Source organism: Oryctolagus cuniculus, chromosome 6, assembly GCF_051225735.1.
Source record: "Oryctolagus cuniculus isolate XC-2025 breed Fujian yellow rabbit chromosome 6, ASM5122573v1, whole genome shotgun sequence".
In the NCBI taxonomy this organism is placed as follows: Eukaryota; Metazoa; Chordata; class Mammalia; order Lagomorpha; family Leporidae; genus Oryctolagus; species Oryctolagus cuniculus.
In genome coordinates this window covers 48,263,243-48,284,262 of record NC_142872.1, presented here as the reverse complement: position 1 = coordinate 48,284,262, position 21,020 = coordinate 48,263,243, and the positions used below count along the sequence as shown (strand labels likewise).

General features: G+C 43.4%; 1 protein-coding gene and 1 pseudogene across 5 annotated transcripts in view; both read right to left on the bottom strand.

The window, feature by feature from the left end:
* Positions 1-21,020, bottom strand: part of TTC1 (tetratricopeptide repeat domain 1) — a 106,146-nt gene that overhangs the window by 50,756 nt on the left and 34,370 nt on the right. The window lies entirely within an intron of this gene.
* On the bottom strand, positions 11,803-13,983 carry LOC138850021 (interferon regulatory factor 1 pseudogene; annotated as a pseudogene). The gene has a single exon (XR_016235611.1). The product of XR_016235611.1 is annotated as an interferon regulatory factor 1 pseudogene (transcript).

Below are 21,020 nucleotides of genomic sequence, written 5' to 3'. Positions count from 1 at the left end.
CTGGAACAAGCTACAGACACTACTCAGAAACATAATAGGGAGATTTACAGGCTGATGCGCTGGAGGTGGTACTCACACTTAGGAGACTGGAGGGTCAAAGCTATGCACATCCTTATCCTATCAGGAGCCTGTGCACAAGCACTGGCTGAGGAGGCACAACAGGGTGGGTTCAGCTGAGACATAAAAGTAAAAGGTAAAAAAGTAAAAAGACTTGAAAATGGCCTGAACTTCGAATGTGCTTTTGATTCCACATACAGATCCTCCAACACTGGGCAGAAACCTTGAGGTGAACTTATTTTCTGACCAGTTACTCTTTGACCATAAGGCTGTGCAGAAACAAGAGCAATCTCAAGAAAGTCAGGCTTAAAAATAGAAACAAGAGAGGCTCAGTAGGCTGAGCCACTGCTTGTGACACTGACATTCCACACTCAAGTGCTTGTTCAAGTCCTGTCTACTTCCCCACTTCCCACTTAGCTTTTTGCTAATGTGCCCGGGAAAGCAGCAGAAGGTGGCTCAAATACTTGGGCCTTGCTACCCAGGTAGGAGACCAGGATAGAGTTCCTGGCTCAGACCTGGCTGTGGTGGCTACTTGTGGAGTGAACCAGTACATGGAAGATTTCTTTCTCTGCCTTTCAAATAAATAAATAAAAATAATAAAGGAAAATAAATTAAAAAAAGGAAACAAGAAAAAACAAAAACAAAATCCAAGTGAATAGAGCTGTCAGTAGCTACACATCACAGAGGAAATGACTTGCCCAACCTTAGTTCAAGTAAATTACTAAACATAAACAAAACAAAAGTAACCAGAGGAAGGTGAAAGAGAACCAAGAGTTGCTACAATATTATCTAAAATATCTAGTTTCCACAATTATAACATACCAGATCAACAAAAGAGTTTAAATCACAAACAGAAAAAAAAGTAGTCTTAGATCTAGCAAAAACTTAAAAGCAGTTATGAATAACTACATTAAAAAATTAAAGGAAATTATTCAGAGACTTGGAGGAGAACATAATGATTTTAAAAGGGAACTATAAGAGAGAGATAAATTATTTAAAAAGAAAACCAAAGATTAAAAAAAGGGGGAAAGCTCAGTAACTGAAACAGAGGCATAAGAAATAATAAACTCGAAGTTAGGTCAGTAGAAATGATTCAATCTTAAGAAGTGCAATTAAGGAAAAAAAGATGGAAAAGCAATCAATAAAGCCTTCTTGATGCTGCAGATCTCCTTTATCTGTGGCTTCACTTTCAGTTATCTGGCCAATCATGGTTTAAAAAAATTAAATTGAAAATTTCAGATATAATTTCTAAGTTTTAAATCATATGCCATTATGCATAGTGTGATGAGATTTTGCGCCACTGTTCTGGGATGTCAACCACCTCTGTCCAGCATAGCCATGCTGTATATGCCACCCACCCCTAGATTTAGTAGCCTCCCATTTTATCAGATCAACTGCCTCAGTACCATAGCACCTGTGTTACCTGTGTTCAAATAACCTTTATCCTACTTAATATAGGTCCCACAGCATAAGAAGTAGTGATTCTGGCTATTTGAATACATCAAAGATCAAAGACGAGGGATAAAGTGCTTCCAGTGAGAAGGTACAGTGCTCAACTTAAAACAATTATGTGCTATCAAACCTCAAACTGCAAAAGTTACGTCCCAAGCGTGTGATGAATGCCTAGTTAAGACGGAAAGGGGATTATATGTATGTACACCACAGAAAATGTGTCAATGACTATATAATATGTACACTATAATAGGTGATGAAGTGCGGAAGGGAACAGAGAAAAGGACAGAACAATTACTGGAAAAAATTAAAGACTTAAGGACTGGGCCGGCGCTGCGGCTCAATAGGCTAATCCTCTGCCTGTGGCGCCGGCACACTGCGTTCTAGTCCCGGTCGGGGCGTCGGATTCTGTCCCGGTTGCCCCTCTTCCAGGCCAGCTCTCTGCTGTGGCCAGGGAGTGCAGTGGAGGATGGCCCAAGTGCTTGGGCCCTGCACCTTCACGGGAGACCAGGAGAAGCACCTGGCTCCTGGCTTTGGATCAGTGCAGTACGCCTGCCGCGGCGGCCATTGGAGGGTGAACCAATGGCAAAGGAAGATCTTTCTCTCTGTCTCTCTCTCTCACTGTCCACTCTGCCTGTCCAAAAAAAAAAAAAAAAAAAAAAAGAAAGAAAGAAAGAAAGAAAGAAAAAGACTTAAGGACTGAAAATTTCAAATTTTAATGAAAAACATTAATCTAAAGAAAGATCCAAGGGTGGGCATTTGGCATAGCAGTTAAGATGCCACTGGGGACACCATCATCCCGTACCAGGATGCCTGGGTTCAAATCCTTGCTCCGCTCCCAGTTTCAGCTTCCAGCTAACAAATACCCCGTGAGGCAGCATGAGAGTCTGTGGAGTTGGGTCCATGCCACCCACATGGGAGATCAAGACTCAGTTGCTGGCACCTGGCTTCAACTTAGTCCAGCTGCTGTGGACATTGGGGAGTAAACCAGCAGATGGTATATCTGTCTGTCTACCTCTTTTTCTCTGCCCTTCCAAAAAAAAAAAAAAAAAACAAAACAAAACCAATAACTCAAGGAGTTCAGTGAATCTTGAGTAGGATAGCAAGAGCTGTATTTTCAGGTATCAGAAACAAACTATTGAAAGATAAAGAGAAAATATGAAAACAAGAAAAAATACTAGGAGAGGAAAACTATTAATTTATGATTTTTCACCAGAAACAATGGAGGCTAGAAGGCCAAACATAATGACATATTTAAAAGATTTAAAATGGTCAAAGAAAAAAAGAAAGGTCAGCCAAGAATAACATTTAGCAAGACTACATCTGAAAATGAAGGGAAGATAAACACATTTGACTGATAAACAATGACTGCTACCATATCTCCCTTAGAAGACATAGCAGCAATGATGATAGTGTGTGGTTGTTTGTAACATATAGTGATATAATGCATATGATAATAGTATCCCAAAGCTATGGGAGGAAACAAAGCTCTATTACAAGCAATGTTTCTTTTCTTTCTTTTTTTTTTTTTTAAGAAAGCTTTTATTTAAAAAGTAAATTTCATAGGTACAGCTTTTGGAAAATAACAGTTCTTCCCCCCCATACCTGCCCTCCCACCCCCACTCCCGCCCCACCCCCTACTCCCTTTACCATCCCATTCTTCATTAAGATTCATTTTCAATTATCTTTATATACAGAAGATCAATTTAGTATATACTATGTAAAGATTTCAACAGTTTACACCCACACAGACATACAAAGTATAAAGTACTGTTTGAAGACAAGTTTTACAGTTAATTCTCATAGTACAACATTAAGGACAGAGATCCTACATGGGGAGTAAGTGCACAGTGACTCCTGTTGTTGATTTAACAATTGACACTCTTATTTATGAAGTCAGTGATCACCCGAGACTCTTGTCATGAGCTGCCAAGGCTATGGAAGCCTTTTGAGTCCACAAACTTTGTCATTATTTAGATAGGGCCATAAGCAAAGTGGAAGTTCTCTCTTCCCTTCAGAGAAAGGTACCTCCTTCCATGACGGCCCCTTCTTTGCGCTGGGATCTCACTCACAGAGATCTTTCATTTAGTTTTATTTATTTATTTACTTACTTATTTTTTGCCACAGTGTCTTGTCTTTCCATGCCTGGGATGCTCTCATGGGCTTTTTAGCCAGATCTGAATGCTTTAAGGGCTGATTCTGAGGCCAGCGTGCTGTTTAGGGCATTTGTTGTTCTATGAGTCTGCTGTGTGCCCTGCTTCCCATGCTGGATCATTCTCTCCTTTTCAATTCTATCTATTATTATTAGCAGACACTTGGTCTTATTTGTGTGATTCCATTGACACTTATTCCTATCTTTATAATCAGTTATGCACTTAAAACAATCACTTTAACTAAGACAATGGCATCAGTATCTGCCAACTTAATGGGATTTAGAGTCCCATGGCAAGTGTTTAGCTTTACCCTTAGGGGTAAGTCAGTGGGAACATGCACTGAACTGTACATCTCTTCCCTCTCTTATTCCCACTCTTTTTTTTTTTTTTCAACAGGGATCAATATTTTGGATTTAGACACCTAAGCATAATTCTGTGTTAAGAGTTCAACCAATGATATTAAGTAGAAAAATAAAACAGTAAAAAGATAAAATAGTAAGCTCTTCCTCAACAGTCAGGACAAGGGATTACAGCAATGTTTCTATATTTAAATAGTTAAGTAGTAGTTAACCATACTGTAATAAGATGAATATTATGATACCTGCAGCAATGAATAAGAAAGTAGTTGAGGGGCTGGCATAGCAGGTTAAGCCACTGTCTGCAGTGCCAGCATCCCATATAGGCACTGGTTCAAGTTCTGGCTGCTCCACTTGCAATCCAGCTCTCTGTTTTGGCCTGGGAAAACAGTAGAAGACAGCCCAAATCCTAGGGCCCCTGCACCCGTGTGGGAGACCCGGAAGAACTTCTTGGTTCCTAGCTTCTGATGGCACAGCTCCGGTAGTAGGGGCCAACTGGGGAGTGAACCAACAGATGAAGACACCCCTCTCTCTCTGCCTCTCCTTCTCTCTTTGTGTAACTCTGACTTTCAAATAAATAAATAAATCTTTAAAAAAAGAGAGAAAGAGAGGAAATAGCTGAAAACCAATGTAGTTAATAAAATCCAAAGTTTAAAACAGCATATTAAAAAAATTTACCTAAACAAAAAAGGCAGTTAGGGGTAGATGTTTGGTGCAATGGTTGAGACACCCATATCCCATAAAGGGGTGCCTGGGTTTGGGTCCAGGTCTGCTTCAAATTCAGCTTCCTGCAAAGGTGCATCCTGGGGGGCAGTAGGTGATGGCTCAAGTACTTGGGTCCCTGCTACCAATGTGGGAACCCTCATTGAGTTCCTGGCTCTCAGCTTCAATTTGGCAGAGCCCTGGATTCTGAGAATGAACCAGTAGATGGAAGATCTCTTTTTGTCTGTGTATCTCTGCTTCTCTGTTATTCTCCCTTTCAAATAAAAATAAGTACTTTCTAAAAAAAAAAAAAAATTGTAGGGGCTGGCACTGTGGTGCAGCGGGTTAACGTCCTGGCCTGAAGCACCGGCATCCCATATGGGTGCCGGTTCTAGTCCTGGCTGCTCCTCTTCTGATCCAGCTCTCTGCTATGGCCTGGGAAAGCAGTTGAAGATGGCCCAAGTCCTCGGGCCCCTGCACCCATGTGGGAGACCTGGTGGAGGCTACCGGCTCCTGGCTTCGGATCGGCGCAGCTCTGGCCGTTGCAGCTAGTTGGGGAGTGAACCATTGGATGCAAGACTTATCTCTCTCTGCCTCTCCTCTTCTGTGTGTAATTCTTTCAAATAAATAAATAAATCTTAAAAAAATGTAAAATAAAAATAGGGATAAAGATGACGTGGGACTTACAAAACACAAAATTCCTGATATATAAATCTAGCCACATCAATAAGTTCACTGAATATACATGGACTACACACCCCAATCAAATGGTACAGACCATCAGACTGGCTTTTAAGAAGAATCAACTGTAAGCTCTCTATAAGATACATATTTTAGATTAAAAGATCTAAATAGGTTGAAAGTAGAAGGATAGAAAAAGACAAACCATGCAATAGTAACCATAGGAGGAGTGGTTAATGTAATACCAGGCAAAATAGACCCAAGACAAGATATATTACTGGAGACCAAAAAAGGGGTTATTTCATAATAAAAAGGCCAAGTCAGGAAAATATGACCATTACAAAAGTATATGTACCTAACAGCAAGGTGAGAAAATATATAAAGGAAAAACAGGCAATCCAACATTAACTATCAGCAATTTTAAGAACTAGCACACATATAGAAAAACACATACAAATGTACAGCTTAACATATTATAAAACACACATGCACACAACTACTACTCAGATCAAGTAAGAATCAATGCTAGCTGGTGCTAGCATTGCAGTGTAGCAGGTCAAGCCACCACTTGCAATGCTGAAATCTCAAACCAGAGTGCTGGCTGGAGTCCTGGCTACTCTAGTTTCACTGCTAATGCAACTGAGAAGGCAGTGGAAGATAGCCCAATTATTTGGGTCCCTGCCACCCATAAGGAGACAAGGATGGAATTCCTGGCTCCTGATTTCAGTTTGGCCCAGCCCTGACTGTTGTGGCTATTTGAGGCGTGACCCAGCATATGGGAGATCTTTCTCTTACATTCTGCCTTTCAAATAAATATATATTTTCTTTAAAGAGAACACTGTTAGAATCTCAGAAGCTTTCAATTTTCCCCTTTCAAATTCTCTCACCTCTACACACTCAGAAAACGCTTGATTTTTCTTCATAAATTAATTTGGAGGATCTTGCTAACCAATTCAGGTCGTCATACTTCTAAAAAAATTGTGAAATTCATGTACGTTTCACAATTATTCTTAGGTGTTTAAATTTAACTGAAAAGTGATCCCAGTTAAATATAAAGTGGGAATAAGAGAGCAAGGAGATGTACAGTTTGGCACATGCTCAATCGGACTTGCCTCAAACGGTAGTGTTAGAAACGTGCCAGGGGATTCCAATTCAATCCCATCAAGGTGGCATCTACCAATGCCATTTCACTAGTCATAGTGATCAGTTTGAGTCCATAATTGATCATAATGATAGGATTAAGAGTCAAAGGGATCATACAAACAATACTAGTGTCTGCTAATACTAACTGATAGAATTAAAAAGGAGAGAATGATCCAACATGGGAAGCGGGATACACAGCAGACTCACAGAATGGCAGATGTCCTAAACAGCACTCTGGCCTCAGAATCAGCCCTTAAGGCATTCGGATATGGCTGAAGAGCCCATGAGAGTATTTTAGGCATGGAAAGACAAGACACTGTGGCAAAAAATAAGTAAGTAAATAAATAAAACTAAATGAAAGATCTGTGTGAGATCCTAGCACAAAGAAGGGGCCATCATGGAAGGAGGTACCTTTCTCTGAAGGGAAGAGAGAACTTCCACTTTGCTTATTGTCGCTCCCCGTCTTCGTGGAGGAACGACACAGGACCCTGCGCTGTTCTTTCGTCTGCTCGGCCCTTCCCGGGTTTGCTGCTGGTTCTTCCCGGGTTGGCTACCGTCCCTTCCACCTCCGTGGAAGGGCGGTTCCCCCTGCCACTTTCCCCACTTCTGCGGGGGAGCGGCACACCGCCGGCCGGCTCTCTCGGGGGCTGCATAGGTGTTCCTTCAGATAGATGTTCCCCTTAGATGTTCCTGGTGCATGTTGTCTCTCTCCTCCTTTATAGTCCTCTTCCACCAATCCCAACTCTGCTACCCACACGCCGAGTACGCTGCTCTCCTCCAATCAGGAGCAGGTCCTGCTGTTTATTGGTTGAACTGGAGGCAGCTGTGTAAAGCTGTTTCTCCCTTCTCAGCGCCATATTGTGGGAGAGCAGATGCATAGAATAAGTCTTAATTCCAGTAACTTAGTCTAGTCCGAGTTGCTCCCCACAGCTTATGGCCCTATCTAAATAATGACAAAGTTTGTGGACTTAAAGGGCTTCCATAGCCTTGGAAGCTCATGACAAGAGTCTCGGGTGATCACTGACTTCATAAATAAGAGTGTCAATTGTTAAATCAACAACAGGAGTCACTGTGCACTTACTCCCCATGTAGGATCTCTGTCCTTAATGTTGTACTATGAGAATTAACTGTAAAACTTGTCTTCAAACAGTACTTTATACTTTGTGTGTCTGTGTGGGTGCAAACTGTTGAAATCTTTACTTAGTATATACTAAATTGATCTTCTGTATATAAAGATAATTGAAAATGAATCTTGATGTGAATGGGATGAGAGAGGGAGTGGGAGATGGGATGGTTGTGGGTGGGTGGGAGGTTATGGGGGAAAAATTTAAGAAAAAAATAAATTTACATTACAGTTAAAAAAAGAAATTCATGTATGTTTGTAATGCTGAGGGGAATATTTATCAAGAAATGACTTTTAAGGTATTTTAAAAGTTCCTGGCTCTGAAGTATTTCATGTGCATGATGAATTTGACTCAATAGCTATGGTTAACAGTTTTTGATTGTTTTCATGTGCTAGTGATTCGATCCATACAATTTTATGAGATAGTTACTATAGTTACTATTTTTTCTTTTTTTAATTTTTTGACAGGCAGAGTGGACAGTGAGAGAGAGAGACAGAGAGAAAGGTCTTCCTTTTGCCGTTGGTTCACCCTCCAATGGCCGCCGTGGCCAGCGCACTGCGCTGATCCGATGGCAGGAGCCAGGTGCTTTTCCTGGTCTCCCATGGGGTGCAGGGCCCAAGCACCTGGGCCATCCTCCACTGCACTCCCTGGCCACAGCAGAGAGCTGGCCTGGAAGAGGGGCAACCGGGACAGAATCTGGCGCCCCAACCGGGACTAGAACCCGGTGTGCCGGCACCGCAAGGTGGAGGATTAGCCTAGTGAGCCACGGTGCCGGCCGAGATAGTTACTATTATTATCCCACTTTACACTAAGTTAAATGGTGGACCTACAACAGATCTGTCTTATATTTCAGAGGTCATACTCTTAAACCACAAAAATCACACTGTCTTCCACCAGTGTGGAAAAGAATTGCTTGCAAGAAGTGTGTAATACACAGAAAGTTCTGTAAAAATTAAAGTACAGAGCTTATACACTTCACTGTGTTAAAGAAAAAGTCACTTCTAATTCCCTTGTTATAAAGAACTAGGAAGTTTGAAAAGAGGATGACATCAATTTTTGCATGACACAGGAAACTCTAGTTTCTTTAAAAAAAAAATCTGAAATAATATGCTGCAAAATCATCATTAACAGACTGTGTCTATGTTTTTTTAAATGACACAATTTTCCAGTTATTTAGAATTTCTATCACCTCACAAATCTCTGTATGGGAATCCAATACAACTCTAAATAACATTCTTTGTTTTGATAAATGATGTCATTATAAACTAAGTCAGCTTTTTTTTTAAAATAACTTTTTATTTAAAAAGCAGAGACACAGACAGAAATCTTCTATCTTCTGGCTCACTCCCCAAAGATGCTCAATAGCTAGGGGTAGTCCAAGTCAAAGCCAGGAGCCTGGACTCAACCCAGGTCTCCCACATGGGTGGCAGGGATGCTTCAGTACTTGAAACATCTGAACATCTGAAATCAAAAGTGGAGCTGAGAACCACGCACTCCAACATGGAAAGTAGGCATCTGAATCACTACACCAAATGCAAATCCTTAAATTAGCTTTTAAATGGTAATCTGACAAACAGGTAGAAGGTGAGCATTTGGAAAAGGATGCAAACTTCATCTTAGTTACTATTAAAATTTAGTTACATCATTGAAGCAAAGATGGACTTTTAAAAATGCTGCTGGGAGAACTGGCTGTCACTTGGGAAAAAAAGTAAAACTAGACTCTAAAGTCACAGCATATATAAAAATAAACTCAAGGTGGGTGGTACAGCAATTAAAAGAGGGACTACCGCTGTGGCGCAGCAGATTGAAGCCCCAGCACCCACTGTGGGTACTGTTTCTAGTCTTGGCTGCTCCTCTTCCGGTCCAGCTCTCTGCTGTGCCTGAAAAAGCAGTAAGAAGATGGCCCAGGCTGGCGCCGCGGCTCACTAGGCTAATCCTCCGCCTAGCGGCGCCGGCACACCGGGTTCTAGTCCCGGTTGGGGCGCCGGATTCTGTCCCGGTTGCCCCTCTTCCAGGCCAGCTCTCTGCTGTGGCCAGGGAGTGCAGTGGAGGATGGCCCAGGTGATTGGGCCCTGCACCCCATGGGAGACCAGGAAAAGCACCTGGCTCCTGGCTCCTGCCATCGGATCAGCGCGGTGTGCCGGCCGCAGCGCGTCAGCCGCGGCGGCCATTGGAGGGTGAACCAACGGCAAAAGGAAGACCTTTCTCGCTGTCTCTCTCTCTCACTGTCCACTCTGCCTGTCAAAAAAAAAAAAAAAAGCCGGCGCCGTGGCTCACTAGGCTAATCCTCCACCTTGCGGCGCCGGCACACCGGGTTCTAGTCCCGGTCAGGGCGCCGGATTCTGTCCCGGTTGCCCCTCTTCCAGGCCAGCTCTCTGCTATGGCCAGGGAGTGCAGTGGAGGATGGCCCAGGTGCTTGGGCCCTGCACCCCATGGGAGACCAGGAAAAGCACCTGGATCCTGGCTCCTGTCATCGGATCAGCGCGGTGCGCCGGCTGCAGCGGCGGCCATTGGAGGGTGAACCAACGGCAAAGGAAGACCTTTCTCTCTGTCTCTCTCTCTCACTGTCCACTCTGCCTGTCAAAAAATAAAAAATAAAAAAAAATAAAAAAAAAAAAAAAGAAGATGGCCCAAATCTTCGGGCCCCTGCACCAGCGTGGGAGACCCAAAGAAGCTCCTGGCTCCTGGCTTCAGATTGGCTCGGCTCTGGCTGTTGCGGCCATTTGGTGAGTGAACCAGCAGATGGAAGACATCTCTTTCTCTGTCTCTACCTCTATGTAACTCTTTCAAATAAAAAAAAAAATCACACACACACAAAACCCTCGTTGAGACTATCACATCTCATATAAGAGTTCCTAGCTTTTAGTCCTGGCTCCACTTCTGATTCCACCTTCCTGCCAATGCATGCCCTGGGAGGCAGTAGGTGGTAGCTGTAGCTGAAGTACCTAGGGTCCGGTCATCCACATGGGAGACCTGAATTGGGTTCTTGATTCCTGGCTTTTTTTTTTTTTTTTTTTTTTTTTTGACAGGCAGAGTTAGAGAATGAGAGAGAGAGACAGAGAGAAAGGTCTTCCTTTCGTTGGTTTACCCCCCAAATGGCTGTTACAGCCGGCGCACTGCACTGATCCGAAGCCAGGAGCCAGGTGCTTCCTCCTGGTCTCCCATGCTTGGGCCATCCTCCACTGCCTTCCCAGGCCACAGCAGAGAGGTGGACTGGAAGAGGAGCAACTGGGACAGAATCCAGAGCCCAGACTGGGACTAGAACCCGGGGTGCCGGTGCTGCAGGTGGAGGATTACCCTAGTGAGCCACGGCGCCGGCCGATTCCTGGCTTTGCAACAGCCATGTCTGTTGCAGGCATTTGGAGAGTGATTCAGTGGTTGGAAGACCTCTGTCTCTCTCTCTCTGCTTTTCAAATGAATTTTAAAAACACCTAAAAATACTGATTTTTACTAAAAAAAAAAAAAAAAAAAGAATAAACTCCAAATGGTTTCAGGACCGAAACGCAAAAAGTGAAACTATACAAATACTAGAAGAAAACACAGATGATTCCTCTTTATTTTCATTATAGGGAATGGCTTTCTAACTATGATTCAAATGAGAATACAAAAAAATTAACAAATCTAATTATTAAAAGACTAAAACATTCAGAAAACAAAAATGCTGCTATAAACAAAGTCAAAAGACAGTGGATGTGGAACAGCTAGCTATCCTACAATATTCATAACACTATTTCAGACTAACAAAAATGGTAGAAACAATCTAAACATCCAAGGGCGGAAGAACAGACAACTTGTAGTATACACATCCGAAGGATTATTATTATTCAGACTCAAAAAGGGTATAAATTCTCATACATGCTACATATGGGTGAACTTTGAAAACAGCATGCTTAGTGAAATAAGGAGACACAAAAGGGCAGTGTATGACTGTACTCACCTGAGGTACTTACAAGTAGTAAAATTCATTGTGGAAAAAGTAGGATGGCAGTTACTAAGGGCTGGGATATGGGGAAATGGAGTTACTGTTTAAGGGACATGATGTTTGCTTGAGAGGATGAAGAAGTTCAGGAAATAGGCAGCAGTGATGATTGTACAAACATGCAAATGTGATGGCACTGAATTGCACACTTAAAATCATATGATAAATTTGGCTACATGTTTATTTTTATTTTTTTATTTTTTATTTTTTGACAGGCAGAGTGGACAGTGAGAGAGAGAGACAGAGAGAAAGGTCTTCCTTTGCCGTTGGTTCACGCTCCAATGGCCGCCGCGGCTGACGCGCTGCGGCCGGCGCACCGCGCTGATCCGATGGCAGGAGCCAGGAGCCAGGTGCTTTTCCTGGTCTCCCATGGGGTGCAGGGCCCAATCACCTGGGCCATCCTCCACTGCACTCCCGGGCCACAGCAGAGAGCTGGCCTGGAAGAGGGGCAACCGGGACAGAATCCGGCGCCCCAACCGGGACTAGAACCCGGTGTGCCGGCGCCGCTAGGCGGAGGATTAGCCTAGTGAGCCGCAGCGCCGGCTACATGTTTATTTTTAATAATTAACTTTTTATAAAAAGAAAAATGTACATATTTATACACATGTCCATATGTGATCACACATGACTTAGTGATTAGATGGCACTTCCAATTTGAAAAGTCACATCGAGATGCTCACACTTCCCTCCTGGGGCCCAAGGGGGTGCCAGGTGCCAGGCAAGGCACTCTAAATAAATGCAAAGGCCAAGAGCTTGGAGGAAACGTTAGTGTTCACCACTGAGCAGAAACAAGGTAAGGGCACAGAGAAAGTGCCATGTTTTTTCCAAGCCCCTCAGCCAGAGCAGGGAGCAGGGCTGAGGGAGCACCACCTCATGGGTCCCCATCTTTCCTTCACATTTCACTGGCTTTCGAACAGTCCCCGGGCTCAGCTGGGAAGGGGGGCAGTTCTTTGGGAAGAGAATTCACTTAGTGCAATCATTGTCTCTTTGTGCAGAGCCAGTCATGGGCCTGGTACTATACTTTTCTGAGGTCACTCGTCTGTTCCTCTCAGGGCTAGCTCAGTGACAAGAAGACCTTCTCCAGACAGCTGGATTCAGAGAGAAAAGCAAGAGGCTGACTCCTATCTAAGCCTCCCACCCGATACACCAATCTCAGACTCCATCTTCCCAGGTGGCAGGGTGAGCTTTCCTCTGCAAGATCAGCCCAGCTAGCTAGGCCCTGAGAAGCCACTGACCCAAGGAGGGAGGCCCCACCTTCACTTGCAGTGGAGGTCACACTTTTCTGTTGAGGGGCCTACAGAATTCCAGCTTCTCTGCACCACAGCCACCATGATGACGGGTCCTGCCCATCTCAGGGAGTGAGAAGGGGCCAAGGCCCAGCTATGGTGCACAAGGAATGGCCTGGATAGAAGGCAGCTTGACTGGGGGCAGCAGGCTGTCCAGCCAGCTGCTGTCTATGTTCCTGACATCTGTGAAGATGCAGTGTAGGCTCAGACCAACGTCCCCTCCATGGCTGTCAACTTCTGGCTCCTCCTTGCAGCTGAAGTCTCCGTAGACAGCAGCGGCCTGGGCCCCAGGCTCTTTAAGCAGGTACCCCTTCCCATCCATGTTTGTCCGCCACCATTCTGGCTGCTCAAAGAGCTTTATGATGCCCTCTGGTAATTCCCCTTCCTCATCCTCATCTGTTGCAGCTTCAGAGGTGGCCAGCATGGGAGATACCTGGAAGCTGTACGGGTCACTGGTGCTACCTGGCACAATGTCCCCTGGGATGCTCCAGAAGAGGAGAGTGCTATGTGGTGACAGTGCTGGAGTGAGGGCCTGTTCCACTTCCAAGTCCTGCCCAATGTAGCCTTGGGCAGTGTAGTCACTGTGGTCATCAGGCAGGGTGGAGCTGCTGAGTCCATCAGAGAAGGTGTCCAGGCTGGAATCCCCACAGGACTTCCTCTGGGCCTTGCCCTTAGCATCTCAGGTGGACCTGGACTTCCTCTCTTTTCTCTGGTTCCTGATGAGGGGTGGGAGCATCTGGTACACCCACACAGCCAAGCTGCCCTTGTTCCTGCTCTGGTCCTTCACCTACTCGAGGTCCGGCAGGGAGTTCACAGCACAGTGGAAGTTGGCCTTCCACGTCTTCAGATCTGGCTCTTTTCCCCAGCTTTGTGTCGGCCTGTATGAACGGCCCAGCTCTGGAACAGACAGGCGTCCTTGTTGATGTCCCAGCAGTGCTTGATGGCGTGCTTCCACGGGATCTGGAAGATCATCTCCTCTTTATTAATCCAGATCAGCCCGGGGATCTGGTTGGAATTAACCTGTATTGCTAGCCAGGGTCTCATGTGCATCCTAGTGATGGGCACGTTGCCTCTGAAGCAGGAGCCATTGGCTGTGCGGACTCTTAAGGCATGAGTACAGATGTAGCGGAGAAAAAGCGGAGGATGCCCGGGTCTTGGGGCAGCTGGGCACAGCTGGCCTTGCTCGGCCCGGCTCAGGCACACATCCTACCCCGACAAAGGAGTGGTGTGCTAGCTACATATTATTTAAAACCATAATTAACAGGGAAAAAATATGAACAGACAACTCCCTCAATAAGATATAAAAATGCTGCTGAAATATATGAAAACAAAGCTTGAATTCACCAAAATCAAATAAATCCTAATTAAAATAATACTGAGATACAATTTCTCTGTTAGCTAAAAATTAAAGGTATGACAACAGGTACTATTGGTGAGGCTGTGGGGAAGCTGGCTTCCTGATACCCTGTGAGTGGGTATGTAAACTGCTACAATTCTGGAGGGGATACAACATTCTTAAGCAAATCAAATATGCACTTATCTTTTGGCCCAAGCAATTCCATTCCTAGGACACTACCATGATAATACATTTCCAAAAATATGAAAATATTATACATTGTGGGGTTATTCACTGAGGCAATGTTGTAACTGCACTGGATATGATCTAAATGCTCACATACAGAAGTGGTTAATTAAATAAGGTATCTCCATATTATAAAGCACAAAACTTCAACCAGCTACAAGAATGAGGAAGATCTCCATGAACCAATAAGGTTACTCCCAAAATATACTGTAAGTGGAAAAAAACATAATTTTATGTAATCCTTCACATAAAAAGAAAATATACATGTCTCTGCTCGTTGTGCAAAAGAAATGTGGGAAGGATCAATCAAAAACTAAAGGGATTGGTTACTTATAAGAAGTAGGTGAGAAAGGAGTAGAAAGAATGGGAATGAGACAACAGGGATGAAGGACTATTTCTATCTTTTTGACTAACTCTGACTAGGAAAACCACAGTATCCAAACCGCACAGTTGCCAAACTCCACAATTTGCAAAGTTTTTAAACTCCAAAATAAACAAAATAAACCCGGATGTAAGCAGACTCCAAAATACAAACAGTAATCAATGAAACTATCCAACACAGTCATGTGACTGGGGGAAAAAAATCTAACCTACGTAACTCTCAGATTATCTAACTCTTCCAAGAAATTAATAACAAAGGGAAATTCACTATTAATTAATATACGGTGGAAAAGAGAGGGCAGCTGCCAATCTTAAACAAGTGATCAGTCAAACTCAACAGTCTTACTAGACGTAACATCACATGCTTCAGACAGGATGTACTGAGAAGGGCATATTATCACTTCTGCTGTACTCTTGTCAAATTACAAACAAAAACCAAGAAGAATCTAATCTGAGAGGCAATACAGAAATAACTAAGCATTTTAAGGACATGAGAGAGGAAAAAAAATGAGGAATTATCATTAGCTGGTGGAAATTAAGGAGATATGAAAACTAACTGTACTGTGGGATACTGGACTGGATCCTACAACAGGAACAAAAAACAGAAATTTAAGAAATAACAGAAATGATGAAAGTTGAAAACAGGTTATAAGTTTACAGTATTGTACTCATATTTTTTTCCCATTTTTGATCTTTGTACTCTGGTTATACGAATGTTAATATTAGAGGAAGCTGGAATCTGTATGATTTTTGCTATTTTTCCCTAAGTCTAAAATTATTTTAATGTAAAATGTTAAGGGGTTGGCGCTGTGGCGTAGCAGGTAAAGCCACCACCTTCAGTGCCGGCACCCCCTATGAGCACTGGTTGGAGCCCTGGCTGCTCTGCTTCCAATCAAGCTCTCTGCTCTGGCCTGGGAAAGCAGAAGACGGCCCAAGTCCTTGGGCCCCTGCACCTGCATTGGAAGACCCAGAGGAAGCTCCTGGCTCCTGATGGGCTCAGCTCTGGCCAATTAGGGAGTGAACCAGAGGATGGAAGACCTCTCCTCTCTGCCTCTCCTTCTCTGTGTAACTCTTTCAAATAAATAAATCTTTTAAAAAAATGTTAAAATGGAACTCTTTACCTAAGAAATAATTTTCACCCTTAAGGGCTAAACAGAATGTCTCCAGTAGAGACTTTAAATTCCTACTTCAGTAATAACAGTCATCTAACATATTTATGGTAAACAATGTGCACACACTGTACTAACTGCTCAGGAATATACCAGCATGCAGAACAGGAAAGGCTCTACCCTTCTTACATGCTAACTAGAGTATGCAGAAAGAACTACCTAAAGTAAAAATACCTTAGCATGGCCTCGTGTTTCCAGCAATCTGATGAGGGAAACAATATTTTGTTGTTGTTTTATGAGACAGAGCAAGCTCCCATTTGCTGGCTCATTCCCCAAATGCCCGCAACAGCTAAGGTTGGGCTGAACTAGGCTAGGCTAGGCCAGGCCAAAGCAGGAATCAGAACTCAATTCAGGTCTCCCATATAGGAGACCCAACTACTTGAGACATCGCTTGCCACCTTCCAAAGTCTGCATTAGATGCAGAGATGGAGCCAGGACTCCAACCCAGGAACTTTTGATGTGGAAACCATGTTAAGAAAACTAATTTTGCCTACTGATTCTAGATACTAATATGAGTAATTGTAGGCTGAAAGAATGGCTTAATTTTCAACATTACTCCGAATCTCTAGTATATGTGGGTTAATTTTCATTTATCCAAAAAAGGTGAATAATAGTGAAAATTATCACATGTCCTGTCTGAAGAATCCAATCAAAACCCAAAGATTTAAACATTATTAACTTCTGGGGACAGCGCTGCGGCGAAGTAGGTAAAGCTGCTGCCTGCAGTACCAGCATCCCATATAGGCACTGGTTTGAGTCCCAACTGCTTCACTTCCAATCAAGCTCTCTGCTATGGCTTGGGAAGGCAGTAGGAGATGGTTCACCCAAGTCGTTGGGCCCCTGCACTCATGTGTGAGACCTGGAGAAAGTTCCAGTAGATGGAGGGAGGGAAGGAGGTGGGGGGAGAGAGTGGGGCTGGAGGAGAGAGAAAGAATATCTTCCATCCACTGGTTCAGTCCCCAAATGGCTTCAAGGCTGATGGCAGGAGACTGGAAATCCATCTGGGTCTCCCATATGCACGCAGGGGCCCAAGCACTTGGGCCACCTTCCATTGCTATTTCAGGCACACTAGTAGGGAGCTGGATAGGGAAGTGAAGCAGCCACAACTTGAACTGCCACCTGTATGTGATGCCCACATCGCAGGCAGACGCTTAACCTACTACATCACAATGCCAGCCCCAATTCACTTATTTAAAATGTTAGAAGGAACGTAAGCTTTACTTTTTAAAACTTTTTAAACTTTCAATATATTTAAGAGGCACAAAGAGACAGAAAAGAAATTTTCTATCTACTGGTTCACTCCCCAAATGCCAACAAAAGCTAGGGCTAGGCTGGGGTGAAGCCAGGAGATGGGAACTCAATCCCATCCTATGTGGATGGCAGGAACTCAAAGACTCGAGCCATCACCTGCTACATCCCAGGATGCACATTAGCAGGAAGCTGGAATCACAGGTAGAGTTGGAACACAAAGCTAGGTACTTCAAAAAAAATTGCTTATATTGAGAACAGATTTTACTTACTAAAGCTAGGTACTTCGATATGGGATAGGATGTTTTAATTGCTAGGTCAAATACCCACCCCTTATTTTCTTTTAAAGGGATAAAACACGAAACCAAGCCAGAGTATATCAACAGAGTTTAAATCTTGGTGTAAGCTGGCAAAAACACTAGAAAGCTCTCCTCTATTCCCCTATCAATCATGAAAGCACCATTCTGCAACAGTCTCTCAGCAATGCATCAGCTGGCTAGAATATGCATGCCTGGTACTTCAGATCAGTGAACACAACTGATTTGGAGTTTATAAGTATATATCCAATCATTATTAAAATTAAAATTTGCATTAAATTTACTTTAAAAGTAATGTGTTAATTAAGTAATGCTATGGTAAGCACGTATTTAACAGGGAGAAAACTAAGAATAAGTTCATTTACATATTACAAATCTATAGGCAGCTCTCTGCTTCCCTCTGCAGCTTTATGAAGCAACTGCTAGATGAAAAAACAGAACAAACTTTTAACTCAAGAACAGTACTCATAGAACAATCACATCTGAATAAGAGGGAGAGTAAAAGAAAAAAGCTACCTACTAAAATGCAGTAAAATGGTGGCACAAGCATCAAAACTTCCTAATTTAGCCATGTCTAGGCAGGATGAGAAAACTACACTGGAATGCAAAGACTGAAAGGGCCAGGGACACAAAAGAAAAGGGAAACAATACCAAGAAAGGGTTTGTGGGGCCAGCACTGTGGCACAGAGGATTAAGCTGCTGCCTGCAGTGCCAGCATCCCATGTGGGCACAGGTTGGAGTCCCAGCTGCTCCACTTCCCATCCAGCTCCCTGCTAATGCATCTGGTAAAGCAGTGAAAATGGGCCAGCGCCACGGCTCACTAGGCTAATCCTCCGCCTGTGGCACCGGCACACTGGGTTCTAGTCCCGGTCCAGGTGCCAGATTCTGTCCCGGTTGCCCCTCTTCCAGGCCAGCTCTCTGCTGTGGCCAGGGAGTGCAGTGGAGGATGCCCCAAGTCCTTGGGCCCTGCACCCCATGGGAGACCAGGATAGGCACCTGGCTCCTGCCATCGGATCAGCGCAATGCGCTGGCCACGGCGGCCATTGGAGGGTGAACCAACGGCAAAAGGAAGACCTTTCTCTCTGTCTCTCTCACTGTCCACTCTGCCTGTCAAAACAAAACAAAACAAAACAAAACAAAACAAAACAAAACAAAACAGTGAAAATGGCCCAAGTGTTTGGGATCCTGCCGCCTATATGGGAGACTTGGATTTAGTTTTAGGCTCCCAGTTTTGGCCTGACCCAGTCCTAGCTGTTGCAGCCCTTTGGGGTGTCAACCAGCAGATAGAAGATATCTCTCCCTCTCTCTTTCCCTCACTCTAAGTCTGCCTTTCCAAAAATAAAATCTTTTTTCCCCCTAAACAAAGGGTTTGTTCATTAGATTAACAAGAATATGCAGGCCACTATGGAAGAAGTTACTGAAAACTTTCTGGAAGCAATTAAGACAGTATTCCCTGCAAACATGTCCACAGCTACAACATTGATAAGATTATGAAAAGGATGCAATGAGGTGGTGGAAACAAGGAAAAAGAATCAAGTAATGTGGAATTGAGCAAAAATTAGAGGGAGAAGGAATAGACTGATATAAAACTTCTATTGTAAACATATTTTGATAACTGCTCCTGGTTCAAGAGAAAACAGCTTAAAAAAAGAATGGTGCTTTAAATGTTCTAATTCTACTGAAAATGTTTTAAAATCCTGGGTAATGGGGCCAGCGCTGTGGCGCAGGGGGTTAAGCTGCCACCTATGATCCTTGATAGGTGCTGGCTGGAGTCCTGGCTGCTGAAATTCCAGTCCAGCTTCCTGTTAATGTGCCTGGGAAGGCAGCAGAAGATGGCCCAAGTATTTGAGCCTCTGCTACCCATGTGGAAGACTGCGATGGAGTTTCGGGTTCCTGCCTTTGGCCTGGCCCAGCCCTAGCTATGGCCATTTGGGGAGTGAACCAGTAGATGGAAGATCTCTGTATCTTCCCCCTCCCCCTACAACTCTGCCTTTCAAATAAATAATTAAATCTTTAAATAAAATAAAATAAAATCCCATGTACCACTCATTCTCAGTCTATGTTCACTAAGCAAAGATTTTTGGATCCCTTACTTAATTAGACCTTGTATAAAAGAGGAAATGTGTAACCAAGGGTGGTGACAAGTGAGCAAGCCCTTCAAAATGACTAAATCTGCATTTCTGTTTGCTTGCAAAGATTAAATCAACAGAAACACGATTTCAAAAGCCATCATCATCTTTGTATTGGTAAAGGTACCACCATCTACCATTCATGCAGCAGCTGAAGATAAGCAATCATTCTAATTTCACACTGCATTCCTTCAACAGAATCCACCAATATGCCTTATCAACTTTACCACCAAAATATATCCTGAGGTCATCTGCTAATCTTCAGATCCATATCTGAGCTACTAACATTTTGGCCTGGGCTACAAAGTTAGGAACTAATGGGTCTCAAATAGTCTATTCATGCCCCTCTGCCATTTCTGCACCCTCCATCTTCTAAAAAAGAACCAGAATATTGTTACTACAATGTAACATCCATCTCTCCTCTGGCTCAGAGTTCCCAGTCTAGTACCCTACTTGAATAAACTTCAAATTTCCAACTATGGCTTATGAAGTGTTCTACAGTTGAACCCTTGTTTGCTTCATTAGCTCATGTTTTTCCTTTATCATTGTGCTCTAGCCACTGGCCTTACCATTCCTTAAATATGCCAAAAACACATCAAGGCTGCTGCTGTCTTAGGATCTTTTAAATAACTGCTCCCTCTGGAATGCTTCCCTCTTAAATTCTTATATACTTGGCTCCTTTTGTACTCCCAAGTCTCTTGTGAAAAGCCATTTCCCCAAAGAGGCCCTTCCTGATGAGTCAATCTTAGTTCATTTGGGCTACCATAACAAAAGACCAGAGACTGGGTAATTTGTAAGTAACAGAAATTTCTTTTTCACAAAGAAATAGAAATATTGGGTAAGCCCAAGATCTAGAGTCAGCAGATTCAGCATCTGGTAAGGGTTTACGCTCTGCTTCCAACGTGGTACCTCCTTGCTGCATCCAACCACAGCAGATGAGAGGCAGAAAGGCCAAATGGTCTCCCGTCAAATGCTTCTACAAGTATAGTAATCTTATGCATGAGAATGAGCACTCATAACCAGTCACCTCCTAGAAGCCCCACCTCTTAATATTATTCACTTGAGGTTAAGTTTCAACATGTTCTTTGGAGGGGGACACAAACATTCAAAACATAGCACCAACCTTCTAACTCCTTCCCCTGCAACACTTCATTTTAACCTTAAAAAAAAAAAAAAAAAAGCCAACGATAGCATATGTATGAGAGAAGAGAAACTCTCTGTGTCTCGTTCAGTCATCCCTCAGGACCTCAACCAATGCTTG